The following is a 19,832-nucleotide window of genomic DNA, read 5'->3' on the forward strand; positions in this document are numbered from 1 at the left end:
GAGATGGTCCTTTTTATACAAAGTGCTTGAGAAGTTTAATTTTGATAAATCTATAATTGATATTATCTCAGAGTTATACAACAAACCAACAGCTAAAATCAAAATCAATGGGGACCTCACCGAATCATTTATACTGGAACGAGGGACACGACAGGGTTGCTGCATTTCACCGCTGCTTTTTGCTTTGTTTATAGAACCATTAAATCAGTGGATTAGGCAGAGTCAGCATATAACAGGAGTACGAACGCAAGGAGGGGAACAGAAATTAGCATTATTTGCTGACGACTTACTTTTAACATTAACTTGTCCCTCACAGGCACTCCCCCATCTCATGGAAGCACTATCACAGTATGGTTCTTTATCCGGATATAAGGTCAATATAAATAAAACGCAGGTATTAACTTTAAATTATGAACCACCAGTCGAAATCAAGAATCGTTATGAATGGAAATGGGATGCAGATAGCATTAGGTATTTAGGGGTGGTAATACATCGTGACTTCACCAAAATGTTCAATGCCAACTATGCCCCTCTAAATGAATCCATAAAATCAGATATACAAAGATGGAACACTATTCCATTTCTGGACCTACACTCCAGGATTGAATCAATCAGATTAAATATTCTTCCCCGACTGCTGTATTTGTTTCAGTCTCTACCGGTTACCATACCACAAAAACAGTTTGCGGTATGGGATAGAACATTGTCAAAATATATCTGGAATGGGAAAAAAGCTCGAGTTAAATATAAAACGCTTCAATTAAAGAAAGAAAAGGGAGGTCGTGGGCTTCCCTGTCTACGAGAATATTATTGTGCAGCTCAGTTAAAACCGCTGATTTGTCTCTGTTGTCCAAACTACACCGCCGGATGGAAAGATGTTGAAGGAACAATAGTAAAAGAAATACCAGTTTCAGCTTTAATACCGGACATAAAATTGCAGAATAAAATACATATGGCAGATAAACCTATACTACAAATAATGATATCAGCTTGGAAAGAAGTAATATAAATTGGTGGTTTGGAAAATGCCTCTAAGGTTTTAAGATGGTGTGCATATGATTCAGATTTTACTCCAAATCAATATGATAATAGATTCAAAAACTGGATTTCAAAAGGTATAACCAATTATTATTCATTTGTCCATAAAGGTGCATTTCATAGTTTTGAATCTTTAAGGAGTAAACATGACTTGGGATCTGATGATTTTTTTAGATATCTACAGATCAGAAATTATTTTAATCAAAACTTAAAAGTGAACCTAAACAAATTACAATTTGTAGAAACATTCTTATTACTAACCAAATCTGAAGTGCAAAGTAAAATTATTTCTAAATTATATAACAGCATCCGGCGGTGTAAAAACGACAGCACTCTGTATATTAAAGTGAAGTGGGAAAAGGAGGGTAAATTGACAATTACAGAGAAGTGTTGGGCTCACGCATGCAAGATACAGTGGGCTACCACTGGGTCTAATGTTTGGCATGAATTTTGCTGGAAAAGCATCATGAGATTTTTCATTACCCCTGCTCAACAAAGATATCGAGGAATTGGTGATAAATGTTGGAGATGTGGGGGAGATGGAGCTAACCATTTCCACATCTTTTAGGACTGTAAAGATATTCGCCAGTATTGGTCTCTAATCCATGATCATTTACAAAATGTTTTTTCATTTGTTTTTCCTTCAACTTTTGAGACCATGTTTTTGTGCAATGCACCAGTGGATAAACTGAATTCCAACGACAGAAGACTCCAGTATATTCTTCTGGCCGCAAGTAAAAAGCCTCTTACGAGAAGATGGCTTAAGCCTGAACCACCAACGATAGAAGACTGGATACATTCTGTACAAGAGATCTATACGATGGAAAAAGTGTCATTTTCTCTTAAACTTCAGAGGGATACCTTCTACGGAATATGGTCTAAATGGACAGACTATGTTAAGCATATGAGGTGTGATTTTGTGTATGATGTTACAACCCTGAGTTCTACATAAACCTACCTGCCCTGCTGCCTCCTAACCCTAGTTTTTTTTTTTGTTTGTTTGTTTGTTTGTTTGTTTGTTTGTTGTTTTGTTTTTGGGGGGTTGTTTTTGTTTGTTTTTGTTTTTTTCTTCTTTTCTTTTCTCTTCTTTTTCCGTCTTCTTTATTTTTCAATTATAAGTTAAAATGTGACAGCAAAGAAAATGTAAAAAGGCAAATTACTGTTATGTTCAACAGCTGTCCCAATAAAAGAGATAATAATAAAAAAAAATATTGTAGTTTCTTATCATTTAGGGATTAATTTTACGTTTTTACAAGACACAAAATAAGTAGGAAACAACCAAACTCCGGTAAGCACAATAAACACACTACTTTAGTAGCAAATAAAATTGTGTCTCTCCGCGCAACCATGTGCCTCCCAGACACTCAGACTCCCTCCTCTCACCTGTAGGGCTCCACACTTCATCTTGGGGTGCTGGCACAGTGGTTTCCCCTCTTCACTCCAGGCCTCATAGTCCATCTCCTGTCCGTCCACCCACAGCCAGTCTCTGGACAAGAAGCGCAAGCCAATCCAGACGTTATTAGTTGTGTTATGTTTCCTCAGCTCTCTTTGGATCAGCATCGTCTCAGTCTCTGATGCCACACTGGCCAGGTCATTGTGGTGCTCCCTGCAGTACTCCAGAGCTTCCTCCCAAGTCTTTTCCTCCCCGACCACTATTGCTCTGTAGCAGAAGAAGGTTCTTGGATAGCTATATACACTGTGCCATCCATTATTGTCAATACTGCCATAATTTCTGCCTGTTTCATTTCGTGGTTCACCTGATCCCCAGGAAAACCTGGTCACCTCCCCTCCTCCTGACCACATCCACTTGTTTGTGTATGTGGAGCTCCTTTCCAGTCCAATTAGGATGTAGCCAATGTTATTCTTGATCTTCCTAAGTTCTGCAATATCACGTTCGTTATTGACAGGGGCCAGGTCTGTGTAGTACTGCCGGCAGTAAGATAAAGATGCATCCCAATACCACATCTTGTCAACGTGAACATACTTGCTCAAAGTTCCAGATGAGCTCAGCAGGAGCAGGATGCAGGTGCAGATTGGATGCATCGCTCTCTTGATTTCAAACGGGTTTTGAAACTGTATGTGCGTGAATTGACTTTTTATGCTTGCTCATGAGAAAATATTTGCATAGAGCGGCTCTTTCATTCTCTGAATCACACCCACACAACCATATACACTGGTCTTAGTCTAAGTAATTCCTTTCCAGTCCTGACCAGATACCGTCATTAGGTGAGGTCTATCTAACACGGCAACTCAAAACTTCACCCCAAGTCTTTTTGTCCTCAGTATAAACATACTTGAAAAAACTTCAACACATTCTCATTTGAGAAATACACTGAGCTACTCCTTGCCCCCAGTGCATTCATCCAATGCAAATCAATTTAGAACTTTATTTATAATGTTTGTGCAATAGAGGGGCAGATTTACAAATTTAGAAGGAAATCAAAAAATTGTTCCCTCACTTTATCCATGTAAATGTAGAGACGAGCTAGATATAGTCAATTTACCGCAAAAAAAAAAAAAAAAAAAAAAAATCATTTGCATGGGAGTGATGAGCTTACAGGAACTATGTGAAAACCTGCAATTTCTGCTCATTTGTGTTTTTGTTAACCAAATCAGCATAAATCAGCACTTTAGAATTACATAATTCTAATAATACATTTACAGTACTATCCTGGGGTTCCCATTGTCTTCACTGTATTACAGACACTCTATAAATTTGACTATGAATGATTAACATGATTTCTTAAAATAATAATATAAAAGATAGAATTAGAAGGTCCATTACTTGGCATTTGTAGGAAAATGTTTGCAGATCAAAATGTAAAGTCACTGCCTGGGTGTGTTTGGATGAATGACAGAACAGAGCTGTCAAGGTGTGCTGTGGCAGCCAGGATGAAGGACCCAAACACAGGACTCGAAGTTTCTTATGCTCAAATTTCATACCAAATCTTGGATTTCCAGCAGCAACCCATCTTCCCTGCACTCAGTACGTAATTCAGAGGCATATTCTGACCAACTTGGCAGTGACACATGACTCACTGACCTTTTTTATTATTATTATTAGTCATTATTCAAGCAGCTCACGATCTTCTGGTACATCATAAATACTTCATTACTGTGCTCTATATGATCAAAATTAGAATTATCACACAAAAAAACATCCCTTTGTACATTAATATTGCTCAAACTTAGATTTCAGGCAGTACAACTTACTGACGGATAGATGTCAGAAACTGTCGAAGCAAACTTGCCTTTATTTCTACATTCTCAGAATTTAGTTCCATATAAACAGGAATGCGATCAGTTGTTGCCAAAGGATACAAAATCTCAACTTTAAGTAAGGATTCATGTGCATCAGCAGTGGATCCCAGGGCTATGGTCAAAGCTTGTGTGCACCACAGGCAGGGATCCTCACAAGGCTGTTCAACTTCTCCCTGACTCATGCCACAGTTCCCACCTGTCTGAAGGCCTCCACCATCATTTGTATCTCCAAAAAGACTAGTGGAGACAGCCTCAATGACTACACACCTGTAGCCCTCACATCTGTCATCATGAAGTATTTCAAGTGGATATTGTCTCTTCACTAATTTCATTAAAGGTACTGTTGAGACACTTATTTGGGGAAGTTGTTACACCACTCTAAATAGATTTTGAGGCAAAACAGGTTTTGTTTGGCTCTACATGGAACAAACAAATTAGATTTTGGGATGTATTGAATAAACTAGAGGAAACAAAATTTAGATCACTTCATAATACTTGCTTGTAATTAGATTTTCACACATTGAAATATTGATTTAATTTGATTTTTTAAATGTATTTTTTATTGTACTTTGAGGGTTAATAGCACAAAATTGTACAATTGTATAATTGTGTAGTGCAGAGATTTATGTGATTTCAGGTTATGTACTGAAACTTGTGATTTAATAATAACATGACCGAACCCCGCCTGGCTCCTCCTGTCCACTCAGGTCAGTCTCTTGCTTGGAAAACATATTCCCCTTGATAGGAAATGTTTTAATTACTGATTTTCAGTTGACCTCTTGTGTAATTTGTGATACCCCAGTCTTTCCTTCATGTTCCTCATCTTCACCAATGCCCTCTTGATAGCCACCCTTCCACTAAGAAAACATGCAAAAATATTATTTTATGTCCGTCAGCTTATCTTTGGTGTTCTTCTAATGACAGCGGAAGAGGAAGTTGAAGACTTTACTTGTTAGGTACATATTAGGTAAATCTCTCTTTATGCTTGTATTTCTGAATCTCGCTCTCCTCCAGGACTGGGCAAAACTCCTTTGTCAGTGTTGGAACTGAAACCTTATCAGGAGGATTGGGTAAGTTTACCAGCATCAGATATCCTCAGCTTAATTTATTCCATATCGGTTTAAAGAAGTGAAAAGACATTTCAGGATTAAAGATTTCAAATCATTCATAAGTAGATTATTTTAAAAAGCTTTAAATGTTCATTCATTCTCTGCCACTTATCCTTTTCAGGTTCATGGGGAGGCTGGAGCCTATCCCAGGTGTTTTAGGATGAGAGGCAGGGTACACCCTGGACGGTTCGCCAGTCTGTCGCAGGGCTAGCACATAGACACAGACAACCATTCGCACACATTGACACCTATGGGCAGAGTTTCCAACTAACCTATCCCCACTAACTGCATGTCTTTGGACTGTGGGAGAAAGCTAGAGTACCTGAAGTGAACCCACGCAAACACAGGGAGAACATGCAAACTCCACACAGAAAGACCCCAGCCTGATAGTGGAATTGAACTCAGGACCTTCTTGCTATGAGGTAACAGCACTAACCACCATGCCTAAACATATCCTAGCTAAATAGCAGCTATTGAACCTTTACTGAATCCTTCCAGTGCAGTGTTCTGTGTAAAGAACTGAAAGAACATTTCAGGATTAAAGATTTTAAATAATTCCTGGCTAGATCCTTAACAAGCTATAAATGAAATTATGTTCAGTATATGCGAATCACTGGTGTATGACAAGACATTGCAGACATATAATTAATCTTGGGTCTGAACATTTTAGTCTGTGGTGCCCTCTGGTGCTCAGAATTGTTCCTGGAAACACGTCCTCTCAAATCTAACCTCAAGAATAAAACCTCTTAGCACTTGCTTTGGACACAAATGAGCCTGCTTTGGGGCTTATTTAGAGTATTAGCATCCAAACTGGATCCTTACATTCACTGATAGTGGTCCTCTGATGATTCCACGGACCTGTTTGAAAACTAAGGGGGTCATGCTTTCCAAACCTTCATTCCCTCTGTACGTACCATTGACTTTGTGGCTTCTTTTAAAAAACAGCTGATGTGGATCTAAACCAGTGCGAGATGAAGTGTAGTGGGCAGCTGTGCATGTGAGAAATGTGGAGTCCGTTGGCTGAGGTGGAAAATGGCAAAGTATGAATTTGTTTTTGAATGTATTTTTCTGAAAACACTTCTAATCCATCTTCAATAATAGTGAAACCTGCATTTTAGCAGGTTTCACTATTATCTTGTGGACCTTTGCCTTCACTCTTGCCACTGTTCTTGTGTCACAAATTATTCCTGGCACTTGTTTCCACCCACTCAACCCTGCCTCCACTCTCTTCTTCCATTCTCTTCAAATTTCATTTGACCAGATTCCACTAAATGTAACACTTTACATTGTACTTGTGTAAGAAAATGTCATGGAAATTTGAAATTAAATTAGAAATTAAAGTCAGTATTTTGGGCAGATAATCTTTTATTTTATTTTATTATTATTATTAATTTATTTATTTATTTATTTTGAAAGCTAGAGAGAGAGAGAGAAAGAGAGAGAGAGAGAGAGAGAGAGAGAGAGAGAGAGAGAGAGAGAGAGAGAGACTTTGCCCACAAGATGGAGCCACTGATTCATGCTGGGACTCTTTCTTCAAGGAGTCACATGGATTTCCTTATCAGCATCTGTTCTCAGTAATGTATCTGTTGATAACACACTGGAAATGAGCAAGCACTTTCCCAGTGACCTGGACCTATGCACTGTTGCATGCACGATGTCCCAAAATGCACCTACTTCCTCTAATTTCATGCTGAGTCCTACCCATTGCTGACCAACCCATTGGATTTGTGAAATTTTGTTTTTGTTGGTTTGTCTGGTGTTTCTATTTATTTATGTTTCTCTTTTTCCTTTGTTATGTATTTTATTTTGGACCATAGCATTACAATGTTTGGTTGCTGTCTAGTCACCACCTGCCTTACTTCTTACACGCCAGTTAGTTGTGCTTTCAGCCGATTTTCTTTTTTCCTGTCAGTGAGTCTCCTCTGTGTGCATGTACCTCCAGTTGGTGATTGCCCACTGGCCAGTCTTTTTCCTGTTCAACTTTCTCATGTATGGACTCTGCCTCCTGCCTGCCATTTACTGGGTTTGCTTGCTTTTATGTTTCTGAATTAAAGTTTTAGACTTTACTTTCTGGGATGTTGATATGTTTGACAATGGAAATTGTATAACAGCAGAATTGTAAGGTCCACAGACAGCATAATATATCGTCACAAGTTGGTTTGTGAAGTCCTGTTGTGAAGACCCAAGCAGCTGTGAAAAGTGAGGGGTGCACCCGACTGTAAAACCTCAAGCTCATTGTCAAGTCATTAGTCAGCAAGCACATCCTGGATACTCTTCCTTTCTGATGCTAAGAATGCAGCTCAATGTTTTGTTCAATACAACCCAAAATGAGTAGCTGGGCGCATGCATTCGCAAGGAAACTGTTTATGAAGGTTATAAATCCAATTTTGTCAAAGATTCAAAACATTTGTGCCAAATGTTGCTTTTCAGCTCCCATTTTTGTGTGTTAAACAGTCTAGTCCAGCTTTAGCAGCTATTTTTTTTACCTTAGGGCTTATTGCAGGATACACGTTTGCATAACCAAGCAGCACTTGAATTTGCACAGTGAGACACTGAGCTTCAGAAGACAGACATGTTTCTTTGCTTTTACTGCTGTCTCAGTTGTCCACAAATGTGTCCAACCCCAGGGTCTGTTCAAGAGTGAGCAGATCCACGGTACCAAGAAAACCAAGTAAACAAAGGAGGTATATTCACATTGCAGAAATATGATTGACATATATTTCATACAGGGAGTGCAGAATTATTAGGCAACGTCCTTTCCTTTGGCAAAATGGGTCAAAAGAAGGACTTGACAGGCTCAGAAAAGTCAAAAATAGTGAGATATCTTGCAGAGGGATGCAGCAGTCTCAAAATTGCAAAGCTTCTGAAGCGTGATCATCGAACAATCAAGCGTTTCATTCAAAATAGTCAACAGGGTCGCAAGAAGCGTGTGGAAAAACCAAGGCGCAAAATAACTGCCCATGAACTGAGAAAAGTCAAGCGTGCAGCTGCCAAGATGCCACTTGCCACCAGTTTGGCCATATTTCAGAGCTGCAACATCACTGGAGTGCCCAAAAGCACAAGGTGTGCAATACTCAGAGACATGGCCAAGGTAAGAAAGGCTGAAAGACGACCACCACTGAACAAGACACACAAGCTGAAACGTCAAGACTGGGCCAAGAAATATCTCAAGACTGGTTTTTCTAAGGTTTTATGGACTGATGAAATGAGAGTGAGTCTTGATGGGCCAGATGGATGGGCCCGTGGCTGGATTGGTAAAGGGCAGAGAGCTCCAGTCCGACTCAGACGCCAGCAAGGTGGAGGTGGAGTACTGGTTTGGGCTGGTATCATCAAAGATGAGCTTGTGGGGCCTTTTCGGGTTGAGGATGGAGTCAAGCTCAACTCCCAGTCCTACTGCCAGTTTCTGGAAGACACCTTCTTCAAGCAGTGGTACAGGAAGAAGTCTGCATCCTTCAAGAAAAACATGATTTTCATGCAGGACAATGCTCCATCACACGCGTCCAAGTACTCCACAGCGTGGCTGGCAAGAAAGGGTATAAAAGAAGAAAAACTAATGACATGGCCTCCTTGTTCACCTGATCTGAACCCCATTGAGAACCTGTGGTCCATCATCAAATGTGAGATTTACAAGGAGGGAAAACAGTACACCTCTCTGAACAGTGTCTGGGAGGCTGTGGTTGCTGCTGCACGCAATGTTGATGGTGAACAGATCAAAACACTGACAGAATCCATGGATGGCAGGCTTTTGAGTGTCCTTGCAAAGAAAGGTGGCTATATTGGTCGCTGATTTGTTTTTGTTTTGTTTTTGAATGTCAGAAATGTATATTTGTGAATGTGGAGATGTTATATTGGTTTCACTGGTAAAAATAAATAATTGAAATGGGTATATATTTGTTTTTTGTTAAGTTGCCTAATAATTATGCACAGTAATAGTCACCTGCACACACAGATATCCCCCTAAAATAGCTAAAACTAAAAACTACTTCCAAAAACATTCAGCTTTGATATTAATGAGTTTTTTGGGTTCATTGAGAACATGGTTGTTGTTCAATAATAAAATTATTCCTCAAAAATACAACTTGCCTAATAATTCTGCACTCCCTGTATGTGTGTCAACCCTGGAGGTAAATAAAAGCAGACATGTGATGCTAATGCTCTACAGCTGCAGGTTTGTCAGACTGCCAAGACTCCTCAGCTCCTCCTTGAGAGTCAGTGATTTATTTGTTCTTATTTATTCTGTCATTTCTTTACAAATTTCCATATTTCATTGTCACATTATTGCAATTTATACAGACTGTGCATTGAAGCTTTATTTAAAGCAAATAGGTACAGTGCACTTACAGTATGTTGATGTTATTTGGAGAGGAAAATAGGGACCACTTCATACTACCATAATGGGAACCATGAAGTATAACAAGTATTTATAGTTACTACTTTATACATAAACAATATGTGGCTCTATTCTAAAGTGCTACCAAAAGAAAATGAAAGATTGTCTAAATACATAATTTCTTTAGGGATTATTAAATCCCACTCACTGCCCACGCAGTAAGCCTTGCTAGAATTGGGTTGGACCTCCTTTTACCTTCAGAACTGCCTTAATTCCTCCTGGCACACATTCCACAAGGTGCTGAAATCATTCCTCAGGGATTTTGATTCATATTGGGGGATAGCATCACATCCATGACGTGAATCTCCCAAAGGTGCTTTATTGCCTTGAGATCTGGTGACAGTGGAGGATTTGAGTACAAAGAGCTCCTTGTTATGTTCAAAAAACTGTTCGAGTTTTTTTTGAGCTTTGTGACATGATGCATTATCTTGCTGGAGGCAGCCATCGGAAGATAGGTAGACTGGTAGACTAATAGGTAGACTAATGAAGGGATGAACATGGTCAGCAACAATACTTGGGTAAGCATTCAAAGACTGCGCATTTGGTACTAAGTAGCCCAGAGTGTACCAAGAAAATATCCAAGACACCATCACACCACCAGCAGCCTAAACTGTTGAAATCAGGTAGGATGATTCTATGCTTTCATGTTTTTTATTCCAAATTCTGACCCTATCATCTGAATGTGGCAGCACCAATCAAGATCAGAGCAGGCAACATTTTTCCAATCTTCTATTGCGAGCGAAAACTTCCTGTTCTTATTTGACAGTTGTGGTCTTCTGCTTCTACACCCCATCTGCTCGAAGGGTTGATGTGTTTTCAGAGGTGTTCAGAAAACGAATGCTTACTGGATATCTCGTCTTTTTTAGACCATTCTCTGTAAACTCTAGAGATAGTTGTGAGAGAATATCCCAGTAAATCTGTTTCTGAACCAGCCCATCCAGCACCAACAACCATACCACACCACCATCAGTGACCTTTCTTCCTGATTCTGATGCTCAGTTTGAACTTTGAACACCTAAATACACTGATTTGGTGGCAAAGACTGCCTGGTTAGAGAATTATGCTAATGAGAAACTGAACTGGTGTGCCGAATTCAACAGCCAGTGAGTGTTTATTTACCTGTTAGCTCTGTTTCCATGAAAAAACAATATTCTCTGACCAACAGGCTTGTATGGTGAATGAATGTGCTGTGTGTTGTCAAAAGATTATGAGTTTTGTTAGTTACTCATCATTCATATTGTACTGTGGTGGCTCCATTGCACCTAAAGAGGAAAAAAGCTGCGTGGGTGTTTATTTTGTGATTGTTATCTGATAAATGGGTGCAGACTGGGTACAGATAACTTGTGGGCGTTATTCTTTGAGGCTGTTGGATCAAGATAACAAAGAAAACTTTAGGTCATAGTTAAATTTGATAACCTGTCAAAACATGTACACTCACATGTAACCTCTTTTAATAAGTGTTTAAGCTTTGAAGGCCCTCGTCACCTTTATTTCCTGCTACGTAATTTTACTGCTGCCTCACTTTATTCCTTTTGTGACAGGGACAGTCATCTATCTCTCTCCATTCTTGATAATTATTTGCATTTTACCGCATATTACTTATTGAGCAGAGAGGCTGGTGACAAGGTAAGAACAGAGGTGATCGGGTGCAACAAGTTGAGTTAAAAGAGCAACATTATAAACCTCAAACTTGCTGGCAATGGCTGTGTTGTCCTATTTGTGCAATCTGCTAGAGTCATAGTTGGTTTGTTACACATGTGTGTTTCATACTGCAACATGTTTGCTATCAAAAATTAAATTGTGAATGTTAAAATCTGCAGTTTTTCCAACAGATAGTTGGAGTTATTCAGCAGCTTTACAGCAGAAATATTAATGTTCACAAAATAAAAGTTTTGCTCTGTTTAGAAGACTTCCTGTTGCAATAACAGTGACAGGTGAATTTTAGGGCTTTGTTAAATTTTAAAAAGGCTTAAAGTTATACATCATTACTGGTTACTATTGCTTCTAGAAGTCACTGAATTGGCCTTTTTAATTCACTTTGTGGTGTTAGTGCTATTAGTGCTGTTAGTTTTATTTTTGAAGGACCTTTACTGCAATTATCTAACAAATAATGTGCAAATATAGTCATTTTCTCATTCTGAAACCAACAGGGTCTTTGAAATTTGGCCATTCTAGCATCTGACTTACCGCCTCCCTGTGCCATAAGAAAATACACCTTACTCTAGTTTTTATTGTGGAGCTGCTTCTACGTTTCTGGGGTGCCTCTCAAGCACACCTTGGCACATCTGGTGGAATCACAAACATTATCTCGAGTGAGCACATGGACTGGGCACCAGCAGCTGTATTACCAGGGTAATTCTAAAGAGTCAGTGATGCAGCTCTGAGCAGTAGCCCAGTCTGTTTGTTTGCCACAAGTCTAAGGCCCCACCTCACTAACTAGAGTTAGAGGCATGAGAAACGAAGGCGAGCAATGAAGTAACGTGATCAGAACCCTGTGAGGTTCTCATGGCTTCAGACGGTGTTCAAACTCAAAAATATGCATGACACATTCCCCCCTGACAAATTACATAGGCAGTGTCACTCCATGCTTCACCACAGCGCATTATGAGCTGGAAGTAAAGCACACACTCCCACTGAGTAAATCGTGGGACTCTTGGCTGGGTTCTGGCTGAGTTCATATACACTTTCCATTCAGTCTTAATGCGGACAGAGGTTAAGGTAACAGGCTGCAGATAGTAATCCTGTTCTTAGTCCTGTTCACATAATTGATTTTATTTGACACATTTATTTGAACAGGGAAACTTCCACTGACAGCAATGTCTCCTTTTTAAAGAGCTCTCCTGAGCAACAGAAGAGTTTTGCGTTTCAGTCAATTGTAACAGACACAAAACAAACACAACTGAAATCAAGGCAATAAAACTCTATTTGACTTCAGACAGCAGATCAATTGCTCCGTGTTCAGCTTCCACTTTGATACTATTGATCTGGGTTTGATCAATGACCAAGTCATTGACTTAAAATCAAAACCAAATGCTTTTCTGTTAGGTCTTTAGAAGCGACTTTGAAAGCTGGGAGGTAAACCGCTGTTGAGGAAAGATATTTCAAGGTTATTACAATGAAGGTTTTCTATGCCAAAGATCAAAGATTAAGAGAAAGATCTATTAAAGGTTTTTGGCCTGGGACTCACCATGTTTCACATCAAACACATCTGACAAAGCATTATTAAAGCATTTAGTGAAAGCATTTCTCCATCTCCTTGGGGTTTGAGTGATAAAACCTCCAGTTTTAAGAAATTGAATATAGATTAGGTCTTGGCATATACTAGAGTGGTGGTTTATTAAATTTACCTTTAAAGATTGATTGAATTAAACAATTATCTTGAAACCAAGGCTGAATTTTGAAGGTAAGTGTAATCCAGTTCAGGGCTTAACATTTATATTATGCAGTAATGCGGACAAAGCCGTTTTTAACCAGATGGCAGCACTGGATCCCCTAAGCAGCAGGTTGATGCACCCATTACGTCATCTCTGAAACACAATACATACAATTTTGTACCAATTCATCAGGCCAAGATATTTTTCTACAGAATGAATAGAAGACATGTAGCCACCCTGATGTCCTGTTTTAAAGGGTCATGACTGAACTAGTGATTGAATCTTATCTGGAAACTATGTTGGGGCCCAGCTGTAGCTCTTTTTCTACTAATCAAAAAAGTTGGTGGTTCAATCCCTGGCTCTTCCACTCTGTATGGCAAAGTATTCTCAGGTAAGAAAATGCAAAGCACACAATTTCATGCCTAACTAAAATATGAACATGAACTTCTCAGCCTCTCACCAGCAGTGTTGGTTGTAATGCATTCCAAAGTAAAGTGTTAAAGTAACATGTGAAATGCACACTACAGAAACATGCTGTCCTGGATGCATGTTTCTTTTGCAACTTCAGCTCTTTGCAAACATCTGCACAGATAGCATGCTAATGCAAAGCTAGCCAAGAACCCAGAGTGATTTTGAAGTTGAGTGCATGCTAACCTCAGTCCAGCAGCCAGAGCCTAAGCTTCAAAAGGTAACAAAGGTAGTGATAAGTAGTCAGTTTCAGTCAGTCTGGCAGCATTGTAGCCTCCTTTTCTGCCTGTTTCTACCATAGAATCACTGCAGGAAACACTTGAAACTCCTTATGGGCTGATTTTTAGCTTTGCTCTGTGTTGCTCATTTTGTTTTCATACATAGAAAAAAATGTGATTTGTGTTGCTTTGTAGAACTGTAGCATCAGGTTTATACTGATATCTGGTAATCTGGTTTTAGATCATTTTACAGAGTAACACAAAATTTATTTTTCAAGTAGTGTAACAAATTACCTTCTCTGGCAAGTAATTAACCTACTTCATTACTTTAAAAAAAATGTAGCAAGTAAAGCGTAACACTTTTTTTGAGTAATGACACCAACTCCGCTCCCTGGTAATCTGAGCCTAAAATATGCATGCATATGCATGGAAGTCTGCACAGCCTGTGAGAGGCATCTCAACCATGTATGACCTTCCAACAAAGAAACTGTCGTTTTGGAAAAATCTGACCCCTGAACATGCAGATATCACTGAACTGTAAATATTCAAACAAGGGAAAATTCCCTCTCCAGTCTTATCATATGGAAAAATCAACCTGCTTGTTTTGGTTTGCACTCCACCTCCTTCATGTTTTACTTACTTTTTTTCTAACCTGGCATAGAGAATTGAGTCTGATTGTTTATTGAATCAAAAAGAGATTAAATGAAAATAACAGTGATAGGAGGTGTTCACATACTTGAGAGGCAGGTAGTAACTGCTAGTCATCCTTAATGCACAGCCTTACAAGAGATTATTAAAAGCTCATCAGTGATGCTTGTGAGCTGCTCATGCCAGTGATAGTCTTCTCTGGAGAAGCCTCGATTTAGCTCATTTGCAAAGAAAAACACTCCTAACTCATGTCATATCCGCAGTTTGACCGATTCACAGCTCCTGAGGGTTTCCTTAAGATAACAGCACTGGGTTCAGGCTTATTAAGGGTGGAAACTGGGCTTCTCCTACACTGGGCTTCATCTTACATCCACATGTTGGTCAGGAAGAGGCCGTCAAGCACTCAGCTCTGAAACAGGCCAGCTGTTCTCGAGCCAAAGCAGCAGAACAGGCCTGGGCTCTTGTCATGCCCTCGCAACAGCTCACTGACTCCCTTTTAGCTTCAAGTTTGTGTGAAGCTCTCTGGAACAATGACTATGTATCAGGGGGAACATCAGTGTTCATAGCCAGTTCAGCTGATAAAGGGTCGTTTTATGAGACTACTGACCTCAGTCATGCACAGATTTAGATTTGAAAGAAAATAAGCAGGATTTTACCTGCTGGAATCAGGAAAAGGTCCATGCACTATTTGCAGTACTTTGTGCTTTAAATCTTTGAGTTTCAACAAGGCATGGAGACTTGTAACTTTGTAAGACTGATAGACATTTTGTGAAAATAACAACAATACTGTTTTATAGCAAAAAGCCTTCTGACTCCAGCATCGTGTCAATTGTATAGCTACGAAGATGGTATCAGCTATCTTGTCTACCTCAAAAGTGTTAACCATACTTGTCAGAAATTGATCAGAAATTGAAATAATGTTTCAGTTAATACATAAATTGAAGATGATTTGGATGCTAGTGGGTTAGAACCAGACTAGATTGTTCACCTCCTGGCCTGCATAATGATCTTTTAACATTGAAGAAATTCTGTAGAATGTTCCATGTAGCCTGCAATTCTCATATAACATCATGAAGTGTTCTGCTGAAAATACAACGTCTTAACCTTTCTTTTAAAATCAGTCTTTTTTGACCCTTTCACAGTCGCAGCAGCAGTTCAGTCTAACATGGCTTTTAGGGTACAAATATCAGACTAAGCTTACAGTATTGGTTTTCTAATTGTCTATCAACCTATTTTGCAGATCTATTACCAATAATTTAGGGCACAAAGGTGGAGTTTGAGTCTAGTGACCAAAAGATGAAATTACAGCAAGAATAAGCTTCTGCCTTCAGATGGCTGAATGTAGTCTTTGAGACAGCATGAGCAGCTCTGATATCTGGGTAAAGCCATTTGTAGTGAAGAAGGCATTTGAGGTGGTTCTGGCTTCAAATCAGGATGTCTTCAGATTGTTGGGGGGTTTTAAAAACTTTTTTTAGGCATACCTCGCTGAAATTATACCCTAAATTTGCTAAAGGGTTAATATTTCTCACCTGGCTTATGGATCATCTGAGGATTTATTAGAAAAAAAATGGTCAATGTTGTTGTTGATGTAGTATGTCTAGATTACACTAGATAGCATGCTACCACTGGAACTACTGACTACTGGTGCTATTCAGAAAAGATGGATGGAAAAATAATTTTAAAAACTTGTCCATGTTTACACTGAGAAGATAAAGTATTGGAACCATTGCAGGAACAATACCCAATAGTCTAGAAACAGGACAGCGTGGGGGTGGGCACCATCTCCAAATGATTACAGAGAGAAACAACACACAGTGTCATATATGTGAATACTCCCAAACTTGAGTCATGTTCGGGCGTAAGTGTTTCTTTTTATGATGTGGCCCCTGAGAAGCCTCGAGGCTTTGGAAAACGCCTGGGACCCAAGCTCTTCCAGTTTACTATGTATGGAGTTGTACCAGCATAATTAGTTTCAGATGAACTTATTAAAAAGATTATTTTTCTTATAAAAAAGAATCAGAAGTGATGTTATTAATATGAAATGTATATAAGGCGTTCAGATCTTTTTTTTTTCTTCTTTTTTTTTAGATCATGTTTCTTAAATCTTTCCAATGTACAGAGAAGAAAAGGAAACCTTTTGCTTGAAGATTCAGCTGGCTGGAAAACGTCTTTTGAGGCAAACACATCCTCGCAGAGCAGGACTGATTTCTCCTCAAAAGTTGCCCAGTATCAAAATGTTGAGTGCACCAGACAGAAAACATGGGCGGTTTTAAATTCTGGATCAATGTGAAGCAGTCAGTGTCTTTCCAAAGTTAATAATTTCTTTCCTTTGAGGGCGTTTTACCTTTTTTTTTCTCAAAATGGCAATGATAATTACCACCGTGAATGAACATGACCACCACCATTTATTTCCTGTGTTTGACGGAGCACCGATTCCATTACACAACCATTATTTAGTCTATGAATTTTGCCAATGGCAATAAAAATCGAGACGATCTCCTCCACGATGGAACTTACACCCCTCAACACATTCATTCAGAGATGAGGCTGCCAGAAAACGGCAAAACTGCAAAAAGTGTCTCTATGAGCACACACTCTCCTCTTTGAGCATATTTAACATTTTTTCCTCCCATCTCAAATTGATTTGTTTGGAGAGACAAGTATGCATGCATGTGTTGTAAATTCCTTAATCTGTAAACCACAAATATCAACCACCTTGTAAATCTCTTTTAGTTCAACATGGCAAGAATTCTTTCTGTGCAGTAGAAGTTCTGCTTTTAATAGGCTATCGAGCAGATTATTATGGATATATTTAGTGCATGTTTTTTGGGGGGGTTACATTTTTGGATTATATGTTTCCTTTCACAGTTTGCGAATTTCCTCACTTTTAAACTGTACATGGCAAGATGTATGTGTCTCATTTTTTGCTGTGTACTGAGTCAGTACTGCACATGTGCAGATCTGCATATGTGCACATCCTCATATGTACCTTGAACTACTGTCTGATATTACAAATATCAGTGGTCAGTGAATATCATCTGAGTAGTTGAGGGAGTATGTATAGAAGTTGGATCCTGTTACTACTGTTGCCTTTATCTCTTGTGAACATTGTTTTGATATGTCAGTTGCAAATTAATTCCTGCCATAACCTGAAAAGACAGATTACAGTACACGCTGAACGCAGAACAATATTAGATTTCTGTCTTGACGTCATGATGCACATGAGGCGGAAAGGTGATTAAGCGCAAGGAGCCCGAGGCAGACTTCTGGGATCAGGAATGTCAACAACTGTGGCGTGTAGTGTCAGTGAAGTACATTGTAGAAACTGGCAGATTCCACTGACTTCCACCACTATCGCCCAACTACTTTGAACTGACATGAAGGTAAAACTCAACCACTCATTACAGCCAAGGTATGCATAAGAGCATCACTGAAAACGCAGCACAAGGACCCTTGAAGCAGATGATCTTCAGCAGCAGGTGCCACTCCTGTCAGCTAAGAACAGGAGGCTCACCTGGCTCACTAGTTCACCAAAATTGGAAAACAAAAAATTAGAAAAAGGGTGTGCTAACTGCCACAGTGATGTCACAGCAAGAATCCACTGACTGGGGCCTGTCTCTTTACCTTAAGTTTGCATGTTCTCTTTGTGCCTCCTTGGGTTCTCTCCGGATAGCCTGGATTCCTTACACAGCAAAAAGACATGCACAATAAGTTATTTAGTGACTATTAGGCTAATGGGTGTGAAAGAATGTAAAAGGTTCTCTTTCACTCCGTGTTGTAGGATGTACACGGCCTTTCACCCTATGCTAGCATATACTCCAGCTCAACAGCGACTCTGAATTGACTAAGTGGAAGAATATAGGTGGATGTAAACATGCTGAACACCTGCTTTTAATGATAAGAGCTCTATTTTACTAACCTCTAACCAATACTAATTTTCATTGATAGAACTCAATAGTTTTTAACTGTTAAATAAACATTGCAAAAGTTATGTTAAATCTGCAACGGTATTTTTTAGTCTTTTACGTGAAAAAAAAAGACATTTTCACAACAAAAGGAAAATTGTGGCTACTCACAGATACAAGGTTTTCATCATATTTTACATTAGACATGTTAATTCAGTCTGTTTGTAAATTAATTATATTCATGTATTTTAAATCAAAGGAAATTTCTATCAAATTAATCAGAAAAACACTGCTAAATTATGGATTTTTATAGTGTGTGACCCAACAGGCCTACTTTGTGGCGCTGCGTGGGTGGTTTCCTGCTGTTCTCTCGCTGGCTAAGGTGCCACCCACTTTCTCCTATGGAGCCAATGTGCAGTTAACTCCATTCAGCAATCAGCAATAGCTATAAAAGTTGGGAAGAGGTGCTGGCCAGCCCTGCTAGGCCAACTTCAGAAGTATAGTGAGTTACCAGGAAGTATCTGCCTTCTACTGCAAGTGAGAAGTGTTTTCGTTGGGTGATGCTCTAGTTCAGCTGTTTTTATTTCACCACCATTTAAGATTTGCTGCCTCCGTTCTCTTGTTTTTGGCTTTCATAGTTACAGAGGGTTTGCTATCTGTTGTAATAAACCTTTTCAATAGAATCTTGTTTTATTCATTGATTTGCTTGTTTTGGAAAACACAACATGACTCACTTCTATTCTCTGTCTATCCTTTTTATAGAAATAACAATCTTGAATATTGAATTTATTATGGAGATGCAATATGAAGAGATAATATTTCTTCATGCAAATTCAAATTGGATTCGAGCAATTAGCTTGTTTCCAGAAAAGAGCACTTGCACAGGTTATGCAAGGCAATGATTTCAGCATCTGGCAGAGTGAGTGATAAACCACTGGCACTGACTGTCTCTTTCAAGATGCATGATACAAACTCCTACTGGAGCACGGAAAAACAACACACATGGCTTGCATCAGCTAGGTTCAGCAACTTCAGATCCCAAGTCTTCCTGAAAAACTGCGCAGTGGAAGTGAAAAAGTATAATTGTCTTTCTCTCTTTCTCTCTCTACCTTTGAGTAAAACAGTTAAGAGGCCATCCCTGGACAAGTATGTTAGCCACTGCTCCCAGATGTGATGATGTTTTTGTGTAAAGTTACTTTGAATCAAGCAATCAAGGTCAAGTGGTCAAGATCTGTGATTTAAGTCAGGAGCTTGAATCCATTCATGCCTGCCACCTCTTGAATTCGTCCTGTTTTGGGTTTTTTTGAAAATGCTCAACTTTTTCTCAGTTTTGCTTCCACTGTTTGTTTGCTTTCCCTCTTTTTTTATAATTATTTGCCGTACTCCAACTAGAATCTTCTGTGTTCAGCAGTTCAGTCTCT

At 39.1% G+C, this 19,832-nt stretch overlaps 1 long non-coding RNA gene across 1 annotated transcript in view; it reads right to left on the reverse strand.

The window, feature by feature from the left end:
- Positions 1-18,188, reverse strand: part of LOC121812593 — a 29,732-nt gene extending 11,544 nt beyond the window's left edge. Inside the window, exons 1-2 of the long non-coding RNA XR_006053175.1 lie at positions 18,131-18,188; positions 2,422-2,524 (exon numbers count right to left, since the gene is read on the reverse strand). This is a non-coding gene — a long non-coding RNA (uncharacterized LOC121812593). The remainder of the gene's footprint in view (positions 1-2,421; positions 2,525-18,130) is intronic.
- Positions 18,189-19,832: the final 1,644 nt, after the last annotated feature.

Source organism: Haplochromis burtoni, unplaced genomic scaffold (genome assembly GCF_018398535.1).
Source record: "Haplochromis burtoni strain Fernald_Lab_line unplaced genomic scaffold, NCSU_Asbu1 Contig_676, whole genome shotgun sequence".
NCBI classification, from domain to species: Eukaryota; Metazoa; Chordata; class Actinopteri; order Cichliformes; family Cichlidae; genus Haplochromis; species Haplochromis burtoni.